General features: G+C 38.4%; 1 non-coding gene across 1 annotated transcript; it reads left to right on the top strand.

Annotated features, from left to right (window-relative positions):
- The first annotated feature begins 11,587 nt into the window (after window positions 1-11,587).
- On the top strand, window positions 11,588-11,706 carry LOC120603977 (5S ribosomal RNA). The gene has a single exon (XR_005653245.1). It is a non-coding gene; the product is annotated as a 5S ribosomal RNA (ribosomal RNA).
- The last annotated feature ends 5 nt before the right edge of the window (window positions 11,707-11,711 follow it).

The following is an 11,711-nucleotide window of genomic DNA, read 5'->3' as shown; positions in this document are numbered from 1 at the left end:
TAATGCTTCCTGTAGCTTTTTTTTGGACAGTTTTCCTCAACCAGTGGGAAAAGCTACAGAAATCACACCTAAAGCATTCCAAATTTTCACTGCACCACTGTGGATTATAAACCCAAGAGAACTTTAAACTAGAATTAGTATGTTTTATAAGAACGATAAAAATTTTAAATCACTTGTGTGACTGAGCTAAAAAGAGATGAATATGTAATGATCACTCACGATCGAAGACAATAATTCTACTATATGTATACAATTTTTGAATTCAATAAGCAAAACTCAGCTTATATGGAGTATTCACAAATTTCCGAAGGTTAGAATAAAAGAACAAAATTGACTATTGAAAACAAAAAAGAAGCATCACTGAACCCAGTTTTCTCGGGCTATGTTTTCTTTTTTAGTGTTTTTTTTTTTTTTAATAATAAACTGCATTTTCTTAGGAGCATTTTAAATGGGTTTATCAAATAATTAGGTGAAGCTTTGAGTTATTCCATGATTAACTGAATAATTGTGACTGGCTGAATTATCCTGATTCTTTTTTGAACTGTTTAACTAATAGATGTCACAGTGGTTCTCAAAAGTTAGCAAGCATTAAAACCATTCAGAGAGCTCCTTAAAAGATAAATTGCTGGGTCCCTCTCCTAGAGTTTCTAATTCAGTCTGGGCTAGGAGAAGAGAATTTACATTTGTAACAAATTTCCAGGTGATGCTGATGCAGTAGGTTAAAGCATTAGGCAAGCTTGATAGTAGCACTACAACAGCAAGCTGAAAAACAGAACATTTAGCCAGCTGATTGCCTTATCATCAGAATGCCAAGCAATTGGCTTGATTGATTTTTGTTGTGGTTGCTATTGCAACACTGGCTACATTGGCTTAGATGCTTTGGCATCACGAACAAAGCCAGACTGCATTTTAACTAAATAGCAAAGGATGATGTCACTTTTCATCATAAATTCCTGGGCTCACATTAAGAATTTACTATAGCATAGAAAAGGGTAAAGAAAGACAAATGAGAAGAGTGACTTCACCATAAGCAAAACATCATTTTCATATATATGTATATATCTATACATCTATACATAGATATCTTCTTTAAATGTCTGCTCATTTTATTTTCCAAAGCAATTCAATGTCCAGAGCATTTATGAACAATTAAAAACCTTCGAATGAATGATACAAGGGAGGGCAGGTGGCAACTGGGAGTATGAAATGTCAAATAAAGCAAGTGACACTCTGAGGAAGATATTTTTATTTAAGAGATCAAGGCCAAAAAATTATACTAAATGTCTCCAAGGTTCATAAAGATTCTGTCTGGCTGTATTCGAGCAGTCAGCCTAAGATTACGAATGTATCAGACCCTGAAAATACAGAGCAAATTCTCAGAGGACTAGATTTGCGTCTCAGCATCATGGCCAACACACTTAGCCACTTAGTTTATTGCTCTTAAAAAATACCCCTATGGGTTGTTGAAATGCTGAAAAGCTTTCACAGCTGGTATCAGTTTGACAATTGCCTCCTTGCAGGCTGCTTAGCTATTTGCAATGTTTTCGGCATCAAATTTTAGAGGATGCTTTTAGCCACTTTGAAGCTAAAATATATAGCAAACATAAGCTTCTACATCTGTTTTCTTGGCTGAACCGGAACTCAAACCCACAGACCTGGAAACTATTGATCACCTGGTTCAGTCTCCAAAGTTCGCAGATGAAAAAGCTGTGGCCTAAAGGGGTTCAATGATTTATAGTCTGATGTGTGCTAAGCGTCTGGGTTTTAAAGTCAGATGGAAGTGGGTTTGAATTTCAGCTCTGCTGCTTCTCAGTTGTGTGACCTTGAGAAAATTACATCAACTCTCTACAAAATTAATTTGTAAAGTGGGCATAGAAATAATACTGGCTCATAAGAGCACTAAAATATTTCATGGAAAGTGACTGGCACTGTGCCTAGCATATAGTAAATACTCAATAAATCCTAGCTCTTATTAGTGCCAATAGGACAGATCTATCCCACAGAAGCAAATCCCAGCGTGGCCTCCGAGCTCTGACACTGAATCTTTCTACCCCCTGCCTCCCAGAGATAGTGCAGGTACTATATAGGTTTCAGGCAAATATTTTTGGATTTATTGCCACTGGTCATATAATTTGAATGAAGGAAATATAACCTGTTTTGAAACATCCAGTCATTATAAGTGTTAGAGTTACTTTAAATATCCAAAGTATCCCTGTTATGATCCAGTAAACAGGGGTAAATCTGTTTAAATCAGTCTCTTGAAACTAAAAAGGCAAACTCAATCTGGCCTTTTATTCAAATAAAACTGATGAAATAGACGAGAAAAAGTAAAATGACTTTGTCTTCAGTTTCAGTGTCTCGAACTGTGAGAATAGCATATAAATTATAAAAATGAATTAGACCGAGCCTAAATTTATCTCTGAAGGTAAAATGGCTAATGCTGGTTTGAATATTCAAATTGTTTTAAATTCTATAACCTCTAGGCATATAAAACATCTGTGTCAGCCTTAGTGTATTTCGTAATGTAAAACTTCAACAAGCAGCAAATTAAGAGTCACAGAACAGACTATCCCCGTCATAGGGTTCTGGCAGTACAATTAATACGTATTTCTTTAAATAAATGTTTAAAATGTAATTACAAATGATTGTTCAAACGCTATTCCTTATTGTTCTGCTTTTGCCTCCAGACAACTGAAACCCTATTATTGTACAAGTGATTTCATTTGGTACACGGCCCAGGGCAGTACATTAAGAAAAGATCATCGGCAAATTAATTTACAAACACTTCGAGAGAACGGACAATAAAAAAAGAATAACTCCTGCCATAGCAATCCATTTTTTTGTCCAAGATTACGAAAAACCTGAGAGATGATGAAGTAGTGAGTTTATTGTATCTTAATTTGGGTAAGGTTTTCATTTTCTTCCCCACAACACTTTAATCAATATACTGCAAAACCAGAGTTGAGACCATCCTATTAGATGTGTGCATCTGTAGCCACAGACAAAAGAAGAGTCTGATCAATGGGAAGAATACGGTGAGTTCCAGTCTCAGATCAACCTGACTCGTGTTATAAACAAATCATGGGCCTCAGCTTCCAGTCTCATTGATTTCCCTTTGTATGGGGTTAGCCTGCTATGAGCCTTAAAATGGAGGTGCCCCTACCTATCTAAATAATGCTCTGCTGGTGGCAAAGCTACCAGACATCCTTCCTTAAGGGCCGTGACCACTTTTGTTTAGAAGAACTATCCCATCTGTCAGTGTTAGCCGCATTTCGCAATCTTACTGCAAGGCTTAAAATACGTACTTTATCATGACTTTCTAGTGCTGTACCATAATATTAGTTCAGGTCCCAGATCTACAATTTATCTGTTTAGTGACTTTGGGCAAAGTGTTCAACCTCAAAGAGCCCGAGCTTCCACATGGATGAAATATCTAACTCACTAAGGGGCATGCAAATCAAATGAGATGATGTTTTAAAAGCACATACTCAGTGCCTGTTGAATATATATACATATTTTCTGCTGAATAAATGTTAGGTATTATTGTAGTGACCTCATTTTCGAAATCATACATACATCCTGCTCAGCGGCACAACATTATTTGTAGGACACTTGTCCCTTCTTTAGCGTTAAACACAGATTGCACGAAACATTCACAAGAGTATGCAAGAAGGTGGAAAGTAACGACATTCAAGGCTGTAATGCTGTGCCCTCTGTAGACCTTTAACTTTGTTGATATTTAGCAATATTCCTTTAATCTTCTTCCTCATAAGCCTTTGCTTGGCACTTTTCTGGGAAATATGCTCTATGGGAGCAGAACTCGGTGTCAGTTTTTAGCTACGAATCAATGGATTAATATGTTTCTTCAAATTTATCACCTACCCCAAGCACAAGATTGACTCTACTGGCAGTTTAAAATTACCAACAAGTTGCAGCTCCTTGAGAACTTCCTTAGGAACGTTCAGGAATACTGACAGCCAATGAATTAGAAGGGTTCTCAAGAGATCAGCAGCATTGTCTTGTAGAGATTCCATGTTCCATGGAATAGCCTCAAGCACAGGTATGGAATATTAAATACAATACCACCAGTTCTATGATGGCCTTTGAGCCAAAGAGAGCATCATTAAATGGGATATGACTAGCCATGTAATCATGAAGTTACCTTAGATGCTGTACCAAAGGCTAACTTCTGCCATGATCTGGCCCCACTAATGATAGATACCAACTACAGTAGGTTTTGTGGGTAATCTTTGTGATTTACCACCCCTCAGGGGCATTCCTTGTTTTGAAGATGATGCTTCCTGTCACTCCACCTTTCACTTTAGAAAGTGAGTCTGGATCAGAAAGAAAATTAACAAAGTAATACATGGCTAGATCTAGGTTCCAAGAAATATCTTACCAATAATATCTTGGGAGATGCTATAACTTCCTCACATATCCAGGGCTGTTGCTCAGAGAGGAGGGTTGTAATCCCTAATATATAGAAAGCAAGTCTTTTGAAAAGTCCCTGATCTATATCACCCACATCTTCTTCTACCTTTATAACACCATTAGGTTTAGGTATATCACCAGGTATCCCAGAAGATTTTTAGAAAAGCATAAGATGTAATTAATCATTAACAACTTTAATCACTAAGAATATGTATGAGAATCTGCTCCAGGGCTGGGTGATTCTCTGCTCTCTCTCATATGGTGCCTGATTTGTGTCATCACTTGGAGTTGCTCTAGTGGTAAAATGTTCTTCATTCACAAGATACCTGTCTTCTAAGGAGCTATAGGTGCTTCATTAAATTAAATTCTGTTCAAGCTCAAGCACTCTACCTGCTAATAGACGGTCTATCCCCCATATTAAATATAGAGAAACTAAGCCATACAGTGGTAAAACAAGTAGGGACAGAACTGAGACTCTAGGCTCTCGAGTCCTTGCAATATCTCTAACCATTTTTTTTTTTCTTCGTATTTCTAACCCATGTTCCCTTTTGATAAGCGTTTTTAAAATAATACGTCTTTTAATACATCACCTCAAAGGAGATGTTCCAGCTTAAAAATCTGTCCCTCCTCCCTTTCTAAGAATCACTGGTATTTAGAAGACACTCATATCTACCTACAGAGAAGACTGTTGTTGCACTTTACTTTTTAGAATTTATAATATGAAAAGTTTTTAATGCTCCAAATATAAAGCTATATTATAATACTGAACTTAACACTAGCCAACCCTTAGTGCTATTCATTAATATTCTCCTACCACCCCCAGTAAGAATTATTGCAGTAAACTAGATGGCTCTGTTATTAGCCTGTTTGCATAAATTTAATCAGGAAAAAAATGTGTTAAACTAAAAAGGGTAAATACTAAAGTAACGTATTGACACTATATAGACAGATAACTTATTAAAAATAAGGTGTGGGGATGGGAGGACTTGACAAGGATCAGCTTCTCCCAAACCTGAAGATATACTTCCTCAGTTTTAATGCTAAATGATTACAGGTCAATTTACTCCTCTGCATCTGAAATTGTTATTTTATTTAAGCTTTTGGGGGGTTTCTAAAGCATATTGCTTTGACAAATAGGGCAATCTCAACTGGTCATGCCTTGGCTTTAGAGTTGTTGTTAAGAAGTCAATGTTTCGACAGCTAATGCCAGCTGGCATGAGTCCTCAGTGAAGAGCCCAGATGTGGGGCAAGATGCCTCAGCATCTTGATCAAACCTTTCAACATTTCTCCATGTTTCAAAGCATCTTCTAAATCCCATGAAAGTAATGTGACATAAAATTGAACATGAAATGTACATAAACACTTAAAAACTTCCAACTAGAGTATATGAAGGAAAATTAAAACTAGGACTTGGCTTCAGTTTGAACCTGCCTGATCTCAGCTTTATCTAAGCTTTATAGACCTAAGTACACCCCTCTTTATTAACCTATAATAAGTTCAAGTACAGCTGGAGTTCTCATTGACAAAAGTGACTAAATCCTTAACTACAAATTGGTATAATTTTTTTCACACTCTAACTTAAGATCTACTAATGTCTCTAGGATTAAATGCTTATATTATAATGATATATTTGATTTATTTTTACTTAAAGCTAAATACCATTATAACATTTCTAGTGAATGAATTTAAGCAGATCTGTTCATCAAATGTGCATAACATATATTCTGCACATTATACATTCATGATAGAATCAAAATGAAAATTTAAGAATCTCTTTCACTTGACCTTTTTGATTGTGACAGTGGTATCCATGAAAAGGCAGACTCATTCACAGAATTAAAGGGCATTGAATGATTTTAAACTTCTATGCATATTACATAAGAAATAGAATGTATATAAATTATTAATGCATATACATGAACCAATACTGTGGCTTCTTTACTCTAACTTTCCCCAGATTGATAACATGACTAGAACTCTATATAGAACTCTATATACATCTCCTGGCAGGTGACATAAATCTTATTGGTCTCTACGGATTTGTTTCTCACCATAAAATATAGTAATTATGATGGAGGAAGAGAAAAGGGTGGACAATGCTAAAGGCTAATTGAAACCAACATTGTCGATGGCTCGAATGGTCATCTTTAATGCTTAAAATTATTCAACAGCTATTTCGTTGACTATGTACTTTTAAAGTCTCATGATATTCATAAACACTATACTAATATAACTAATATAATATTGTATACCAACTATACTTAAATAAATTTTAAAAACACTGTACAACAACCAGACCAGAAGAAATTTTCAAGTAGGTTTCTGAATAAAATTGTTTAATTATTTATTTTTACAAAAGGAACTGAAGAAAGGGAAGAAACGCGGCATGGTATACTTTCATGAATTCAATTGTAATTTGCTAGGCCGGTTACCTAAAGGAACTGCCTATGGGTAGCTCAGTACATGTGAAAGTTACACAACACTGGAAGGCTGAACGCTTATTAAAAGACTGTATTCAGTCTTGAAAATTGAGTTTAAATGCTTAACACTCATGGCTTTCTATCATCATGATCTTAATGCAAATTAAATTTAAAATATCACCACGATCTCTTCTTGCAACCTGGAGAGTTCTCTTCATTTCCTTCTTTCAGACATGCACCAGCATGCTCATGTTCCCCGAGCCAGGCTACCTAATTTGGCTCACCCTATTCACATGGGTCTAAGAGAGGAAAATCTGCCAGCCCACAAATGTCCTTTCTACAGAAAACCTCTATTGACTTCTACCCAGCAACCGTCTATATAAACCACCCATTATATTGATCTTGCGAGTTATGTTAATGCTACATTAGCATTTATTTCTCTGGATACATATTTAAACAGTAATTTCTTTCAAGCTAGTGATTACCTGGTAATGCTGAATCAGTCTGAAATGTGTATTTCTAGGACAGCTTCAGGAAATCTGGTGAGAGTTCCCCTTCGCACAGTGAGCATTTCTCACAGCCTCAGGCTCATGAATGGTTACCTGAGATTTTGAAAAAAGGAGACAGACACAAATAACATGGGAAGAGTGAGGACCGCACTGGCTCGAACTGGTTATCAAGTCAGGAGAAAGCATGCAGTAGGAGAACACTAAGATGTTTAAAGTGAGGTTGATCTGGACCAGAAAGATAAATAGACAAGCCCTCAAACACATACAATTAATTTAATCTCCAGATTTAGTTTCAAACAGAGGAATCCTCACTATCGTAAGAAATTTGGAAACAACTGAATAATTGATCTCACCAGGTATTTACTGGGAGATTATTTGGGGAAGATTATCAGTGGGTTGACTTTTTTAAAAAATCAAAGTCAGAGATACTTAATTTGTTTTTAAATTAGGTTTTGTATAATTTCAGAATATATTCTCTCTAAAGTAACAATTCAACTGTTAGAACAGACTAACTCAATCATTTTCTAAAATACACACTATTTCTCACAAGATTTGAAATGGCCAAATGGTACTTTTCTTTAAAGGGCCATGTTTAACTGCACCTTTCCTGCATGGATGCATGCTTACAGATCTCATCATCTTCTATATTTAGAGGGATGAGCTTTCCAAAGGAAGATAGGCAGCCAATGAGGAGGATCCCATCAAAAGAGAGGTGAGTTACTATGGTTACTTTTCAGGAGGTTGAGTAACAGTGGACGCTGCTCCCGGCCAAATGGACCCTTTCCAGAACAGGACCTAAAAAGAATGTTGCTCTCCATACGTGTTGATTCAATTAGTCGAGACTACACTATATCATTTTAGCCTTAATCATAGCGCTTTCTATGGGTGCTTCCTGCTTCCAGCTCTCCTAATGCACATAGGCAAAGAAGTCAAAGGTAAAAGAAGGGCTGAAAAGTTCCGAAGACAAACCTAACAGTGACAGGCAGGGAAATCTTCAAGAACCAATTCCAAGATTTTGGGGGGGACCACTCGCTGGCCACTTTTCAATGGCTAGGGGCGGGGTGGGATCCCGTAACACGTCCCTACCCTCATCCTCAATGAAACGAGTCATTGCTAAACCTCGGAGGAAGGCGCCGAGCTGGAGTCCAGACCTACCTCGTGAACTGGGTCCACTCGCCAGGAGATGGGCGCATGCACTTGATTCGTAAAGAAGCGGGGTTCGGCGCTTCCTCCTGTTTTTGCGGTGCTGTCACTCTTCAGACAGGCGCTGACAGCGACAGCGGCGGTGGCGCGGTAGCGGCAGCAGCGGCAACTGCAGCTCGGCGGGCAGCCCTAGCTCCTGCAGGTCCGTCCCTCCAGTCTCTGAAGCGCCTCTCGCTCGGGGTTTGGAACGCGAGGCGGGAGCGCAGCTGTTCTCGACTCGCATTGGACCAGAGGGAGCAGATGTTACCCGGTTGCTAGGAGCGTTGCTAGGAGGCGATGACGCCCCTCCAACAGCTTGGGAGCAACTTACTGTAGGTCGGGTGCACTGGCAGGGGCTGCTAGGAGCAAGATTTGAGAACAGGAACGAGGAAGGGCGGTCAACAGAGTCCCAAACAGAGAGAGTCCTGTGCTCCCCTAAATCGAGACCAAGAGAGCTGACAGGAAACCTGGAGGTGGCTAAGCACCGCAGCTCTCCGTGCCGGGCTTCTCCTGGCAGGGCTCCCACGGGCCTGGGTAGGTGACAGAGGCAGAGCCTCCTGGGACACAGTCTGTAGCTGTAAGCCCTAGCTGGGTGCAACCCCTGTGAGGGTCAGGTTTTGTGATCAGAGTAGGACGATACTTTCAATGGCTGAGGAGGCAGCGGGACTTGGTCAATGCTTTTCGAGCACCCAGACTTCCTCAGGGATGCTCGTTGCCTTGGGGCAGGGCCCTGATAAGGGGAGAGACAGAGAAGTTGTGCGTTTGATCTGGGGTGAGGTGTGCGGGATGAAGAGTGTAAGATTTTGTTCTGCCTTCTAGGACTCTCCTCCCCAGAGTGTTCCCGTTTGTGTCTGCAGCTTTGAACCGTAGATAGACTTTGAAGAAGGAAATACTAATTAACCCATGAAAATCAGACCAGAGTCTAATTCCTTTTAACTGGCGTCTGTGGCTGACTCCTGGCACAATGCCAAAGATTTCAGAAAAATATCCCTCATGTTCTAAAATACTTCCTTTATACAATGAGAAGGTCTTCATTTTGACCCAATGGCTAGTTAAAGCCTCAAGCTAATACCCAAACTTCTTTACAATAAGAATAAATGGTACTTTTCACAAAGAAGACTGGAGAAGGCATGCATGTTTCAGTCGTTTACACTATAGTATAAAGTCAGCTAAAAGAATATATCAACTCTGTTATCTCATTCAAGTTATATTTTTATTTTCTTACTGCTGCTTTTTGTTATTGTTGTTGTTCAATGACTCTTCCCTTTACTCTCAAGATCCAGTCACTCAGACTTTTTTCAGTTTCTTTGACTAGGGAAGATTCTCATTTGTCTCAGGTATTTCATACATGCTGTTTCTTCTTCCTTGACACGCTTCCCTTTCACCTAACTTACTCTTACTCAGCCTTCGAGTCTTGGCTTAAATACTACTTTCTCATAGCGACTTTCCCTTACAGTGATCTCCTGATTAGATTAGCCTCCTAATTACATTCTCAAATCATCCTACTGATCCCATTCCACAATATTCACCACACAAGGTTTCAAGCTAGTTCTACCTTGTTAACGCTCTGTCCCCAGCACCTAGTTCACAGCACCTGGTACATCAAAAGTAATCAAGAGCACGTGTGAATGGATGGAGCCACCCTGCCTGGCCCCACTTCCCTGTTTACATCTTAGCTGTGTGGCTATCAGTTAGTAAGTGAGCTTGTACAAGACAAGAGGGCAGCTACTACTTGTGGTCCTTTAATCAAGTAGAAGGAAAAAAGCCTATTATATAGAGAAAATTGTTTTCTGCCCTTAATGAAACAATGTGTTGATACAGCAATGTCTTTTCTTTCTCAAAGTATCTTATAAAGGTCACTACCCAGATTTTAATGGCACTGGGAAATAACCTAAAAGTCCTTTATATATTTTCCTAGTTATCTTCTGTGTCCTCCAAAGTAGATGTGAGTCCTCTGAGCTGAACTGTTCCATCTTTCCTTAAAATACTCCTCTACTTCAGGTGAAAAGAAATCTCCATCTTCACATGCCGTATCTCTATGGAGGAAAAAAAATCTATTTGGGGAGCAGCTAGTGAACTTGACCAACACGGGCAGCACTTCTAGTCTTCTTTATCAGGAGAGAGCAGGATATATTCTTTTCTGTTGTCGATATAACTCGCCAAATAATTGCCAAATCCCTTCTTCATTTGAGACCACCTCAAGAAAAATAACAGATGTTGGAAGACATGAAGAAAAGGTCAAGGTAATCTCAAGATCACAGAGTTGCTTGGTGGCAAAGTCGGAAATAGAACACAGGTATAAGAGTGTAACCTTTACTGGACTTTTATGTCTGCAGATTTAATTTTATAAATTCTTCAATTCTCCTGGCAAGAGATTAGAGCAAATCTTTCACTAAACAATTTTGGATTTTAAAATTAAATATTAAAATGCCATACAATTCACCTTAGACTTCATCTAAATTCTAATCTTCTCACTACTGAATCTCATCCCTCCTCAAGACAACCACAGATGTAATGCTAATCCTGTCTCCTACTCCTTATCTGTTTGCTGAAAAGAATGAGATGTTTTATTATGTAGTAGAATGCACATTAAAATTCATCACAGCTCTGAATTGTCAGCCAATTTTCCTCTTGAGCCATTCTCTGAATTTCCCTGGAGAAACCCTAGGGAAACTGTAAAGAGAGACTAGAGTTTACAAGACATAAAATGTGATTTGATTCATCAATAAAATGTTACTCAGGATGGTTAAGATTTTTTTTAAATTACTACAAAAGACTTCAAGAACCAGAGTCATAGATGGCTGTGTCAATTATTTTAACATTTAAGGATAGGTCTTTGTTGAAGGAATGTCAGAAGATAGCAATCATTTGTCAGATTTTAGGTTCTGCAGATGATTTACTCTAAGATTAATATGCTGAAAAAAATTGTTTCCCATGTAATATTCTGCTTTTGCTTATAATTTTACATTATTTTCTTTGGTGTTTTTAATGTCACATATATACATATTTACTAGTGCACATACACATGTAGAAATGTTCATCCTTGTCTACAGCAGTGCTACCCTGAACATACCCAATCCCATTTGATCTTGGAAGCTAAGCAGGGTCGGGCCTGGTTAGTACTTGGATGGGAGACCACCTAGGAAGACCAGGTACTGTAGGCATTAAA

This window comes from Pteropus medius, unplaced genomic scaffold (assembly GCF_902729225.1).
Source record: "Pteropus medius unplaced genomic scaffold, Ma_sr-lr_union100, whole genome shotgun sequence".
Lineage (NCBI taxonomy): Eukaryota > Metazoa > Chordata > Mammalia > Chiroptera > Pteropodidae > Pteropus > Pteropus medius.
This window is presented reverse-complemented; position numbering and strand designations above follow the sequence as displayed.